Below are 13,287 nucleotides of genomic sequence, written 5' to 3'. Positions count from 1 at the left end.
CGTTTGAAACTTATTGACTTATTTTGAGTTAAAACTAGGTATGAAAAGGCAAACAACAGTTTTTATAGCTGTTAAAGCAAAGATGGACGTTAGACTTAACGCATTTTGATTCGCGGTTCCGGTATTGCTCAATCTGCAACGCCCTTTTCCAGCAAATACTAATCAATGTTCCACTGTATCATATCGCTTTGTGTCTGGAGGGTTCGGCTGGAATCTGCACTTTTTCGAGCCTTGTGAAAATACACTAGTCAATGGAGTGGTACCTAGTGAAGTTATCAGGCTATCCTTTCCTGCTTTCGAGGGACGACCTCTTTTTCCAGTTGAAATTGTAGGTATTAGTAATATAGGTGCCTTGTTCGTTAGTTGCAAATGAAGTTGGTTTCTACAAAACAGCCACGCACTTGTAACTGACGTTTCTAGGCATTAATAGAAAATTTGTATGTATCACTTTCAGCGGTGCTTGGCCTAGTATAGTTCCATTATCATGTCTGCCAAATCGACTTTCACATGCCTTTATTGTAGGAAGTGACAATCACAGGCCTTGGAACATCAAAATAAGATTTTTCTTTTAGATTCCAACGTTTGTAAGTCCCAATAGGTTGATGGTCCATACACGATGATATAAGTTGAACTGGTTTATTGTCAGACCATTTCAAATTTTCAAGATTTATATTTTGGGTACCTGACATTTTAAGCTGAGAAAAATTAAAAGCGGCGGCCGTCGTAGCCGAATGGGTTGGTGCGCGACTTCCATTCGGAATTCACAGAGAGAAGGTAGGTTCGAATCTCGGGGAAACACCAAAATTAAGAAAAACATTTTTCTAATAGCGGTCGCCCCTTGGCAGGCAATGGCAAACCTCCGTGTATTTCTGCCATGAAAAAGCTCCTCATAAAAATATCTGATGTTCGGAGTCGGCTTGAAACTGAAGGTCCCTCCATTTGTGGAACAACATCAAGACGCACACCACAAATAGGAGGAGGGGCTCCGCCAAACAGCCAAAACAGGTGTACGCGCCAATTATATATATATATATATATATATATATATATTCTTAACTTAAAAATAAACGTTATATTAAAATAATAGAACAGTGAGGAAGCGGAGGGGAAAAACATTGTAAAGTGTTCTCACAATTTTTGAAAGGAAAAAGGGAGCTGCTAGAATGTAGACTGCACGGTAGAAATAATACAGAAACCACGATCTACCGTCTGATTGGTCGAGTATGTGAATACGTGTGAAATGAGCAGACAGAATTCGGAGAGAATGTAGCCGTATTTTGAATAAAAATAGGGAAACCTGAAAAAATCTAAATTTTTACATATTTTATTAAAAAAAATCTCTCTTTTGAAAGACTCTTTACATGCTTGTTTAATTACACATACTCGTATAAATATGTACATATAAAGATTTTGAAACATAATCATTAAACGCAATGAGATGAGTGCGCTTATTAAAATAAAAGTTTGGTGAAGATAGTAAATTAGCTTTACAAAAAAATAACAAATAAACAGTGTGATGTTAATTTTACCGAAATAAACTTTGAACGAACATTTCATGTCAGTTTCCTTGTTCTCATTCCAAATAGTTCTCATAAAAAAGCGAAAGTGCAACAACACCAGACAGCATTGAACAAGTATCTAAAGTAATATTGCTTGTGAATATCCAAGTTTGACTGAGCGTGAAATTGCTGATACCATAGGCATCTCAAATGAACGAGTTTTGTTTCATGTTTTTCATGAAGAATTATATAAATACATACATACATTAGGGTGGGTTAAATTTCTTCCCTACTTCGTTTCGCTGACTGAAGTAATCCACTTACAATTCTCAACAAAAAAGTGGATGCAAGCACAACTCTAAAATGGATTTCGAGCCTCCTTACTTTTAATTTTAGGTAGTATTATCCAATCTTATTTTATTAAATTATTTTCAGAAGAAAATTTGTGTATGTGCGTAATATTTGGGTACGAGAATTTCATGTAGTGGATACCTACCGAATACGTTGGCGGCCGCCGTAGCCGAATCGGTTGGTGCGTAACTACTTTTCGGGAGTGCATAAGTTCGAGTCTCCGTGCATGAAACCCCAAAATTATGGAAACGTTTTTTCAAATAGTGATCGCCCCTCGGCCGGCAATAGCAACTCCGATTGTATATCTGCCATGAAAAAGCTTCTCATAAAAACTATTAGCAGTTCGAAGTCGGCTTAAAACTGTCCATTTGTTGAACAATATCAAGACGTAGGCCACAAATAAGAGGAGAAGCTCGGTCAAACCATTAACAGAAGTGAACGCGCCAATTATTTATTTATTTATACGTGCCATTTGAGATCCGCGGCCCACTTGATTTCGATTTTTCCTATGCATCCTATAGAGGACGAAGTGGCAGCTCATTTAAAAGTAGAAAACACAATAACCAATGTAATGGTATTTTCAACTGAGTTCTGCATCATCTCATAACACTGAAAAACAAAATGCTGCCATTGGATCACGGTTGTGACGACACAAAATATAAATGTATCCTCTTGTACATTCCTATGTTAAATCGGCATAGGAAACTATGTGAACTTTGTGTTTTAGATATATGATATGTTCAGCAGTTCTATGTAAAAAACAACAGGAAACATATTTGTGAAACATCTTAAACCTTTAACTCCTCAATAGTAGTATTTTTTGTCTTTAATGAAATTAACCTTTGAACACATTTTCCATTTTGACTTATTTCTGGCAAATAAGTTGAATTTTGATTTTTCATATATTAGAGACTTATAGAAGAAGTGCTTCGCAAAAAATTTAGTTGTTATACATTTTATTCCGTTGTATCGCACTCATATTAAAGAAAAAGGTTCAAATATCTTCGCACTTTAGTAATTTATATATCATTAAAAATTGACTTAGTGACGTAGTTTATTGGCATATAAGTTTACATATACACTGTTAAGAAGAATAATAATTTAAAATGCTATTCAAAGTGAAAAAATTCACAGACATTTTTAATTTTTTCTCCTTCATGCTTCGGTATTCCTCGTCGGAAGCAGCTAAGTATCTACTTTTTCATCGCATAAATAAATATAAAGGTTGGGGTAGTTACTTGCTTCAACCTATGAAGAATTGATTTTTCGACCAATACAAAATTTGAAGTAGATATGTAATGTTTTTCTCACTAGAGAAAAACCATTTTCGATTTTTTTTTTGTCCCACAGTGTAATATTATAAAGTAGTGGCGTTTGAATTATAGCGAATATAATTCTTCATGGAACATTTTACGACTAGACTAAAAAAACATAAAGAACAAGTTGATTAAGGGATTACTACTACTGGCGCGTACACCCTTTTTGGGTGTTTGGCCGGGCTCCTCCTCCTATTTGTGGCATGCGTCTTCATGTTGCTCCACAAATGGAGGGACCTACAGTTTCAAGCCGACTCCGAACATCAGATATTTTTATGAGGAGCTTTTTCATGGCAGAAATACACGGAGGTTTGCCATTGCCTGCCAAGGGGCGACCGCTATTAGAAAAATGTTTTTCTTAATTTTGGTGTTTCACCGAGATTTGAACCTACGTTCTCTCTGTGATTTCCGAATGGTAGTCACGCACCAACCCATTCGGCTACGGCGGCTGCGGAGGCTTAATAGCTAAAATTTTAAATAAGACGGTTCCAAATCCATTTTAGAGCTATGTTTCTCGGACTTTTTTGCTCAGAATTGCAAGCAGAATTCCTTAGATGCCGAAACAAACTCAGTTATATTTCTTAAGAACAAATTAACCTGCCTTAATAGAATGGATCTTTCAAAGTGGACTCCTAGATGTCAGTGGTGAATAATTTCTAGGCGGCACCTTTTTTATGTCAGCTTTGACATTTGTTTGACATTGACACCATACCGCAAAATTCGTGAAATTTTGCTGGAAATAATGGTCCGATTGAGTCTACAATTCAAAGGTTGTGAACAAATTTCATCAAACAGTTTCTGTCGATACTAGAAAAGGATGGCAAACCAACAACAAGACTTTCTGTTGATAATATGGCTACTGTGGCGCGAAATGTTGCTGAACAACCTTTAACATCGACATCTCGACGTTAGGTTAGGCATTCACGAATCGACTGTTTGGCGGATTTTTACTGTGACTGTGAATGACGGACTCATGGAGGACATTTAAATGATGTAATTTAATTTAATTAATTGTACAAAAGCCATTTTAACGACGAACACAACGCACAAGTGTTCGACCAAGCATCAATACATCCGTAAAGTTTGACTGTTCGCTGCGATTTATGGCATGACAAATCTTATAATGGAATAAAGTGCTGAAAGCTATAGCTATTGCCGGAATAACGCTGCACATATTGGATGGAACCTTCAAAAATTCGTCCACCCACTGGAAGTACTGCCCTGGAAATTGAATGATGTGGTATTCCATACATAACGTCATAAAAATTGCTTCAAAATAAAGCCAGAAACAATGTGACATCTTATATCGTTGCGGTTTTATTTAGGTTTGGTCTAGGTTTGGTTGTAGTGGTTGTCTAGTATGGAACACACTCAGGCTCATAGCTCATTGTGTTTGAACTAATTTCCACGGTACTGTGACCTTCCAACTCATTAAGAAATTGTCTACCTACAGTGGTTAATCTACGTCTGGATAGAGCGGGACGGTGGCACAGAAGGTGCGAGATCGTGTCTGTCTCTTCCTCATTTAGACAGCTTCTGCAAAAGTTATGTGTCTGCACGCCCATCCTCTTGGTGTGTTTGCTTATTAAGAAGTACTCTGTTATAACGGGAATCAGTGGACTAAGACTATGCTTATTTTGTTTAGCAAAGATTCTGTGCGTTTAGCTTTAATGGTTATAATTATAATTGTTTACTTAACCGCTGATTATGAGCCGCATAGTGCCCAAGTCAATGATTTCCACTTCTATCGTTTACAGTTTGTTCAGTTTGCGATCAGGTGAGATTGTTGTTGGGTAATTGCTCGTGAAGACTGCGTCACCAGGATACTTTTGATCGTCCGCTGCGCCTGTATCCTTGTGGGTTCCACTCTAAGTTTATCTCTGGTATTTTTTTTTTTGGCTTGTTACGCTTTGTTTAATCTAGCTTATGTATCAACTAAGCTGCCACCATCTGCAGTAATTTGACAACCCAGATATGTAAACTTCTCAACCTCGTCGATTTGTTGGCCAACAATGGTGATATTATTGGGCTGGATAGATAGCATTGATTTTAATAGATTTGGTTTTCGTAATACTAATCTTCAATCCGTACTTTAAAGATTGCTCACATGAATCACTCAGCTTTGGTTGCAAATTGGATAGTTTACTTGAAAATGGAACGATGTCATCAACATAATCCATATCGTTTAAGTGCTCCATGTGGGGGTTCCATACGATACCTTTTCTGGGATGTTTGTCAATTGAGTTGTGTAAAATTTCGTCAAGAATCAATCAGGAAGAGTAGTGAGAAAGTATGAACTCTTGCCTGACACCCGGTAAGGCATTGATCGGTTCTGAGAACCTTGCATAATGCATAACATTACATTTAAAGCTGAGGTACTGTGCTTTTAATAAATTGCAAACATTTTCAGGTATACCAGTTCGGCCAAGTGCATTAAATATGCTTTCGTATTTTATATAATCGAATGATTTCTTGAAATCCACAAATATCATATAAAGCGTTTTTCAGTAAGAGCGCTTCTACTTTTTTTTGAATAAAACACAAACGGTTTGCTGCATTTCATTAATTTGTTCAATTATGACTCTTAATCAAAAAATATGGTCAATACATGAATTCACGCACGAAAACCAGCTTGTTCTTTCCGTAGCGCATAACCTACCTTTTCTTGCATTGCTGAACACACTTTGATCATTCACAATAGTTAGGCGGTTCTGCAGGTAGTTTCGTTACGCCATCTTTCATTCGCTACTCGAGCAAATTTCTTAAAAATAAGTAGTTTACTGGTTTGTAGCGGTATCAGTGATGGTAAATGTAGGGAAAATTCCCTACATGTAGGGATTTTTGTCGAAAAATGTGGGTGTAGGGAAAAGAAGGACAGATTTTTTTAAATTCTGTAAATGTAGGGAATTTTCAAGAAGGACAGAAACAATTTTTAAATAGCGGGGTAAAATTAAAAAAGTTCATTTAAAATAAAAATCCGCAGTAAGATTTCATGCCAGACTTCTTTTCCTTATTGCAGCATACTTTAAAAAGCGTTAATATGGCAACATTGCCGTTTTTTTCTTCGTTAACGCTAGCACGATTTTTTCTTTGCGCGGAAATTGTTAGTTGTCCCACGTTTTCTGATGATTTTCACTTTTGAAGTAAGTTTACAATTATTTTAGTTTTGGCTTTTTTTATATTTAAAATGCATATATTTTACAGAAATGAGCTCCTCCTCTTCGACTGACTCTTCGGAGGAACACCAGAAAAAACAATGCAAGTATCGGAAACAAAAGTTCAATAACAAGTGGCTTGACGACGAAATTTTAGTGGCTAATTGGAAGCTGTGGCTAACGATCCATTCAAATGAAAATGCGCTGCGTGCGACAAAGTTTTGAACTGCGGCAAGTCTGATTTTCAGAAGCACGCCGAATCAGAAATGCACCAAAAAAACTATGAAGGCAATAAAAAAGACACCTAAAATAAACAGAGTTTTTTAAGAAAAAATTGAGTAAACCAAATGGTTCCAGAAATTTCGAAATAAGACTTAGCATGTTCTTCGCTGAGCATAATGTTGCGCTGCAAGTGGTGGACCATTTAATCCCACTCTTAAAAGAAATCGTGCCTGATTTTGAAATAATAAAAAACTCTGAGCTCGGAAGAAAGAAGTGCACCAACATAATAAAAAATGAATTGGCAAAAGAAGAAAAAGACAATTTAGTTAAAAAATTAAAAGTAAACAAATTTTCCATATAATCGATGAGAGCACAGACATCGGACTCAATAAGCTTATGTGTCTCATGGTGAGATTTTTCGGCGAGGAAAGCGAGCGGCTTGTGGTTAAGCTGCTGGATCTAATTCCAATAAGAACTGAATGCACTGCAGAAGCTCTGTACGGAATTTTTAAAAAATCTTAAGCAAAAAATTCAATTTTGACTTTGCAATTGCCTCATTATAGTGTAAACACAGGAGACAAAAATGTAGGGAATTTCGTAGGGAAATTTTGTTGTAAGCGTAGGGAAAAGTAGGGAATTTTTTTGGGTTGTGTAGGGATTTTTCAAAAAACCATTTACCATCACTGAGCGGTATGCCTATGACATTGCATATGTACTCATCACCCTATATTTAAAGTCATATCTTAGATATCTTGCACCAAATGTCATATTTTTTGTGCCCCACTGTTATTGCCAACTGCTATCGAAATAATATAATATTATATGTAATAAGAGCAACGACGGTTACGATTGAAAATATTGCTTTTATACTATTCCAATAAATAAATTATAGCTATGCCATTTAAACGTAAATGTTTTCGATTTCCGGTTTGCTCAGCTTTTTCATGACTTTAATCAAAGCTCAATGCCAATTTCTCAAAATCACTGGCATAAATCTGGAAACGACATGTTTTCCCTCACGGGGAAATTAGTCGCTTTTCTTCGCTTTTTCTACAGTAGGCAATGCGAAAAATGTGTGTGTGTGTGTAGACTGTTACGAATATGTGTGTGTTTATCCTACGCGCCTTATCTCATTGAGTGCCAAGCGGATTTGAGGAGAAACTTCACCAGGGGCTAAGCGAGATTAGTTTATAAGTATATGCACATTGATTTCTGAGCAATCCTCGATTTGCTTTGTTGTTTATTTTTGATTTTTTAACACTTGGGCTCGCATAATTAAGCCACTTTATGTTTGTACAAATATTTGGAGAATATTTTTCATGCTAAATTATTTTCATTATTTTTTACGAAGATTATAGGCCATTTTATAACGAAATCCGTATAAATTAAAGTTTCGAACTTCGAAAATAATTTCAGAAATTTCAAAATTTTTAATTTGCAGCTTGTAGTCCATTCTATTTTAGTACAAAGTGGCGCAAACTGAATCACCCTATCGGAAAATTTATAATTTTTGCAAATGGCGTCCGTACGTCAATCATATTTGACACTTTTGAACTATACAACTGCAGTATACAAAAAGACAATCAATGGAAAGATCAAAATAAAGACTTCCATCCCCCAAATTCGTTTTTTATTTAGTAAAAAATAATAAAAATAAGTTATAATAAAGTGTAAAAAATTGAAATTGAAATTTGAAAAGGTCGAGCCAAGGAGCACCAGGAGATTTGGTGGCTCCTAAAACACTCAGGCTAAAAGCCCATTGTATTTAGAGCTCTGGAAAGAGGGTAGATAGTCAACGAGGAAAGGAGAATAGTATCAGGGAAAGAGATAGGAAAGAATAAAGAAAGAGATAAAGGTAGTTAGTCCTGTGAAAATTTCCAGATTCTTTCACCGAACGTCTTTCCTTCCAAGTTTTAGTAGAAAGTTTGACAGTTTTCTGTTCGGACTTGTCACAAAACACTTTGCAGTTCTGACGCGTTCTAGACCGGCCCATCGCTATTTATGTATGTAGATTGCCTACATAATCGCTGATCCAATTCATGACTCCTACGGAACTGATTCCGATTATTGGCTATGTCCCTTGTTGGGGAACCGCTGAGCCACTATTGGCCACTTCATCGGCAATTTCGTTTCCTTGAACACCGGAGTGTCCTGGAACCCATATAAGTTCGAGCCTGTTTTGTCTTGCGACAGAATTAAGCTTCTTCTTACATTCTTGAACAATCTTTAACGTTTGCTTCGCGTTCTCCAGGGCCTTCAGTGCAGCCTAACTGTCACTGAAAACTCCAATCTATTTCCCGCTCTATCTCCTCTCGATTATCCATTCGACTACTTTCAGGATGGCAAAAACTTCCGTTAGGAAAACAGTTGCCATTTCACCCGTAGCATAGTAATGCTTATTACTATTTTTTTATTTATTTATTTTTTTTATTGACCAATTTATTTATAATAATAAACCTGTATAAGCTATAGTAAAGTGTAAGTTAGAGACTTCAACCTCAAAAATTGCAACTTCTTTGCATACATGGAATTATTATTCCATACTCTTTTACGAGGTTAAGGATTCAACAAAAGTTTCCCAAACATTTCTTGTTCAAGATATAAATCTCAGTTCATCAAACGATTTTCCAGTTTCATTGCGGATAGTCCTTTGCCAAGTCATCAATGGTCGTCTCTTTTTCTCGTTCCTTGCGGGTTCCAAGTCAAGGAAAGCAATACATGGAATACCACATCAAAACAGAAAAATTTAATAAAACTTCAATGCGATTTTATTTTTACAACAACATTATTACACTTTACTTTACTTTATTACAACGAAATTGAATGCGCTGTAAAATTGCATACCCAGTGATTTTCTAAAAATTCCGATTAAAAAGTTGAAAACTTTGATCCCTTTTTTTGAAATTTGTTAAATTTTTGTGAATTTTCATTTACTAAAACGCGAAAGATCGGCCAATAGCAATTCTCACTCTAAGTAGTAGTGAACGCAGGTACCAGATGCGTGTTCGGACATAAACTCGGTTATACCCAGATGTTATACTTTTGAGGTCCCAGGGTCGAATTTAGATGAGGTGGGAATATCATTGTAGTATTATATCGGCCGTAGCCGAATGGGTTGGTGCGTGATTACCATTCAGAATTCACCGAGAGGTCGTTAGTTCGAATCTCGGTGAAGGCAAAATTAATAAAAACATTTTTCTAATAGCGGTCGCCCCTCGGCAGGCAATGGCAAACCTCCGAGTGTATTTCTGCCATGAAAAAGCTCCTCATAAAAATATCTGCCGTTCGGAGTCGGCTTGAAACTGTAGGTCCCTCCATTTGTGGAACAACATCAAGACGCACACCACAAATAGGAGGAGGAGCTCGGCCAAACACCTAACAGAAGTGTACGCGCCAATTATTTATTTTTTTATTTATTTATTAGTGAAAGCGTGTGCTACATTGGTGTGGCGGCACCTTTGAGATATTTCTGACATTTTGATTTCACTCTCAAAGAAAAAAAAAAACTGACATACCATATACCGAGAAACTATGTATAGGAGAGAGTTTTTTGGGGATTCCTTAGCGCAAAACGCATTTTTTTAATTTTTCTTGTGATAAAATATGTAAATTTTGTGTTTTTTCAAACCTTGGTAGGGGTCCATAAAAATTGTTTTAAGTTTTTCAAATTTCCGTTGATTCATTTATTTTGTATAGAAGATATGAGGTTTAAGTTTGTAGGAGAGGTGACACGCCCCCTTTCCAATACCTATTGCTTTTCGCATTAAATGCGGCATTCTTACTTTATGTATCTGTATCTGTATGAAATTTCGGTACCTTAGCAAACGCGGTTCCAGAAAAAAGCTATATAAAGGTTTCAGTTTGTGTGGGAGGTGCTACGCCCGCTTTTCCAATGCGTACCACTTTTCCCCATAAGACAGATACTGGCAATTTGAGAAAATGTATCAAATTTCATTATCTTGGTTTTTGCGGTTTCGGAGAAAAACACTTTGAAAATTTCAGTTTATATGGGAGATTCCACGCCCCTTTTCACCATAAGTACGGTATATTCAATTTGGTTTAAAAGGTTAACATTTTACAATGGGCTATATTTTCATTTGGCGGCCGCCGTAGCCGAATAGGTTGGTGCGTGATTACCATTCGGAATTCAGAGAGAACGTAGGTTCGATTCTCGGTCAAAGATCAAAATTACACACATTTTTTTCTAATAGCGGCCGCCCCTCGGCAGGCAATGGCAAACCTCCGAGTGTATTTCTGCCATGAAAAAGATCCTCATAAAAAAAATATCTTCCCGTCGGAGTCTCAAAACTGTAAGTCCCTCCATTTGTGGAACAACATCACGACGCACACCACAAATATGAGGAGGAGCTCGGCCAAACACCCGAAAAAGGATGAAAGCGCCAATTATATATCTTTTTCCCTTGATCACTCCACTCGGGAGCATAAGGCCTTGACAAGACTCAGTCTTGCGTTGGTTTCGATAGTTTGATTTGATATTTTGATTTCTGGCAGGGTAGGTGATTGGCCTGCCGCTACCAGTCCTAAATAGTGGAATGCCCACCTGTCGTTGCTTAGGAACAACGCCTTGTAATAGTTTAGAGCGCCATCTGTGTGTCACATTTTTCTGCCAGAAGGATCACACAGATGGTTGAGAACTTTGCTAAATTTGGTGTGCCTCCGCTATTACCGGGATTGCCCGCTTCCTCTTGTTGGCGCCACTGATGTAATGTGTAACTGTGTGTTTTTCTTTGTTTTTTGCCTGTTTTAGCCACAAGGCAATTTATGCGCTGACTTTTGTGCGAGAATAAGCATAAGGTTTTTGGGGTTGAAGAATGATTTTTTTTGTTTGTTTAAAAACTAAGAAAGTAGGTAAGTTTGGAAAAGTGCGAGGACCGTGATTTACGTGGGATTCGAACCCATAACCTCTGGGATGGCAGGCTAGCGCACTTACGCTGGGCTACCAAGGCCGCTAAATTTTCATAAAAAATTTAGGAAGAAATTTTACGGCGGAAAACATTGCGAATATTGTAAAAAGGGACTTAATGAGGTGCCCCACAATATTTGTAGGATATTTTTGTTCGTCAAGGCCCCATATTTCTTATTTTGCTTTTTTTTTGTTTTCATTGAAGAAAAATTAGTCAACAAAAACAAATTGTCTTACAGATCAATACAAATGTTTCAGCAAATAATATAATAATAATCTTAATTCGTAAAAAAAATATAACAAAGCATACTAAATCAACTTATTGAGTGTAAAGAGTATTTAGAAGAAGCAAAGGCAATCCCAATAGATGTATAAGAGGTATTTAATTCGATCAAAGTTCTCATGACGGGTGAGTTCCTAGCATACAGAGTTCTAGTCAAACCAATATGGATAACATTTAAATTACGAAGAGCTCTAGATGGGGTATTAAGATAGATTCGCTCTAGATAGATCCGAGGCAATCCACAACACTTTAAATAATAACAAATACGAAAGATAAAGACCAAATAGATCGCCGAGACTGTAGAGATTTCAAGTTGATAATATATGCGTCATGTAAACGGAGGGAATGTAGAGCATAGCCAATGAAAAATGTTTGGTTAAGTTCAATTCGAATTATGTGACAGTCATTATAAGGTATCCAGATGAAGCATGTAAATTCCCCTTTAAAACGATCTGATGATGCATAAAGTAAATTAAGAGTTTAAAAACTTGTTTGTTCTCTACTGTTGCACCTTACCAACGCTGATATGGCATAAAATTTTAAAATTATGTAACTAATATGACTAGTAAAAGTGAACTTTGCTTAAAAAATTACATCTAAGGCCAACATTTGACTGACCGATCTTAGACTAAAATTTGAGATAAAATAAGATGTCTTCAAAGGAAAAAACACTCGGCGGAAGTAATGTGGTAGCATTTCGAAATATTTACAAATAGTTGATCACTAGTAGACCAACAAAAAACTTTATCAAGCTCATTTTGGAGCATTTGTGGATCGGAAAAATTTCTTATAATAGAAAGGATTTTGAGGTCGTCAGCATAAAATAAAAAAAACTGGCATATGAAAAACAGCTTTTTATGTCATCGATAAACAAGATAAATAGGACAAAAAAACCCAAAATACTACTTTGTGGGACCTCAGATGACGCAATAAAATAATATGACTAATGATTGCCAACAACAAATACACATCTACGATTGAAGAGATAGGACTCCAACCAGATTGAATGCGAAACTCTGCCAAAAGCGTTAGAAAATCCACATACACAACATCGACCTGAAACCCTTTCTGAAAAGCTGATATGCAATCTTCTGAGAAAATAGCCAAATTTGAAATAGTCGATATACCAGAGATGTAGCCATCAGCACGGGGACATATTAAGCTTTTGACCACAAAACAGGAATAGTATAGGGCGGGCCATGTAAAATTGGCTTTTTGAATCGGCTATACAAAAAAACTAATCAATATTTTTTCAAACTTTTTTTTTATTTTGAAGATTGAACATTGTCATTTATGAATGAAAAATAATATCGTTCAAATGACTGCCACGAATGGCTTTACAGTAGGTCATTCGATCAACCCAATTTTTAAGCACATTTTCGATTGTTTGGGCTCCAATTTCATGAATGGCAACTTCGATTTCTGTTTTAAAGCATCAATCGTCTCTAGAAGGTTCGCATAGCATTTGTCCTTAACGGCTCCCCACAAAAAATAGTCCAACGGGCTTAAATCACAGCTCACAGCTCCGAGGCGGCCA

At 36.5% G+C, this 13,287-nt stretch overlaps 1 protein-coding gene across 1 annotated transcript in view; it reads right to left on the bottom strand.

Moving 5' to 3' along the window:
- The window catches only part of LOC128871697 (suppressor of lurcher protein 1), a 111,993-nt gene that overhangs the window by 68,173 nt on the left and 30,533 nt on the right, over positions 1 to 13,287 (bottom strand). The window lies entirely within an intron of this gene.

Source organism: Anastrepha ludens, chromosome 2 (assembly GCF_028408465.1).
Source record: "Anastrepha ludens isolate Willacy chromosome 2, idAnaLude1.1, whole genome shotgun sequence".
Classification (NCBI taxonomy): domain Eukaryota; kingdom Metazoa; phylum Arthropoda; class Insecta; order Diptera; family Tephritidae; genus Anastrepha; species Anastrepha ludens.
Note: the sequence above shows the minus strand (reverse complement) of the source record. Positions and strands in the feature narration are given on the sequence as shown.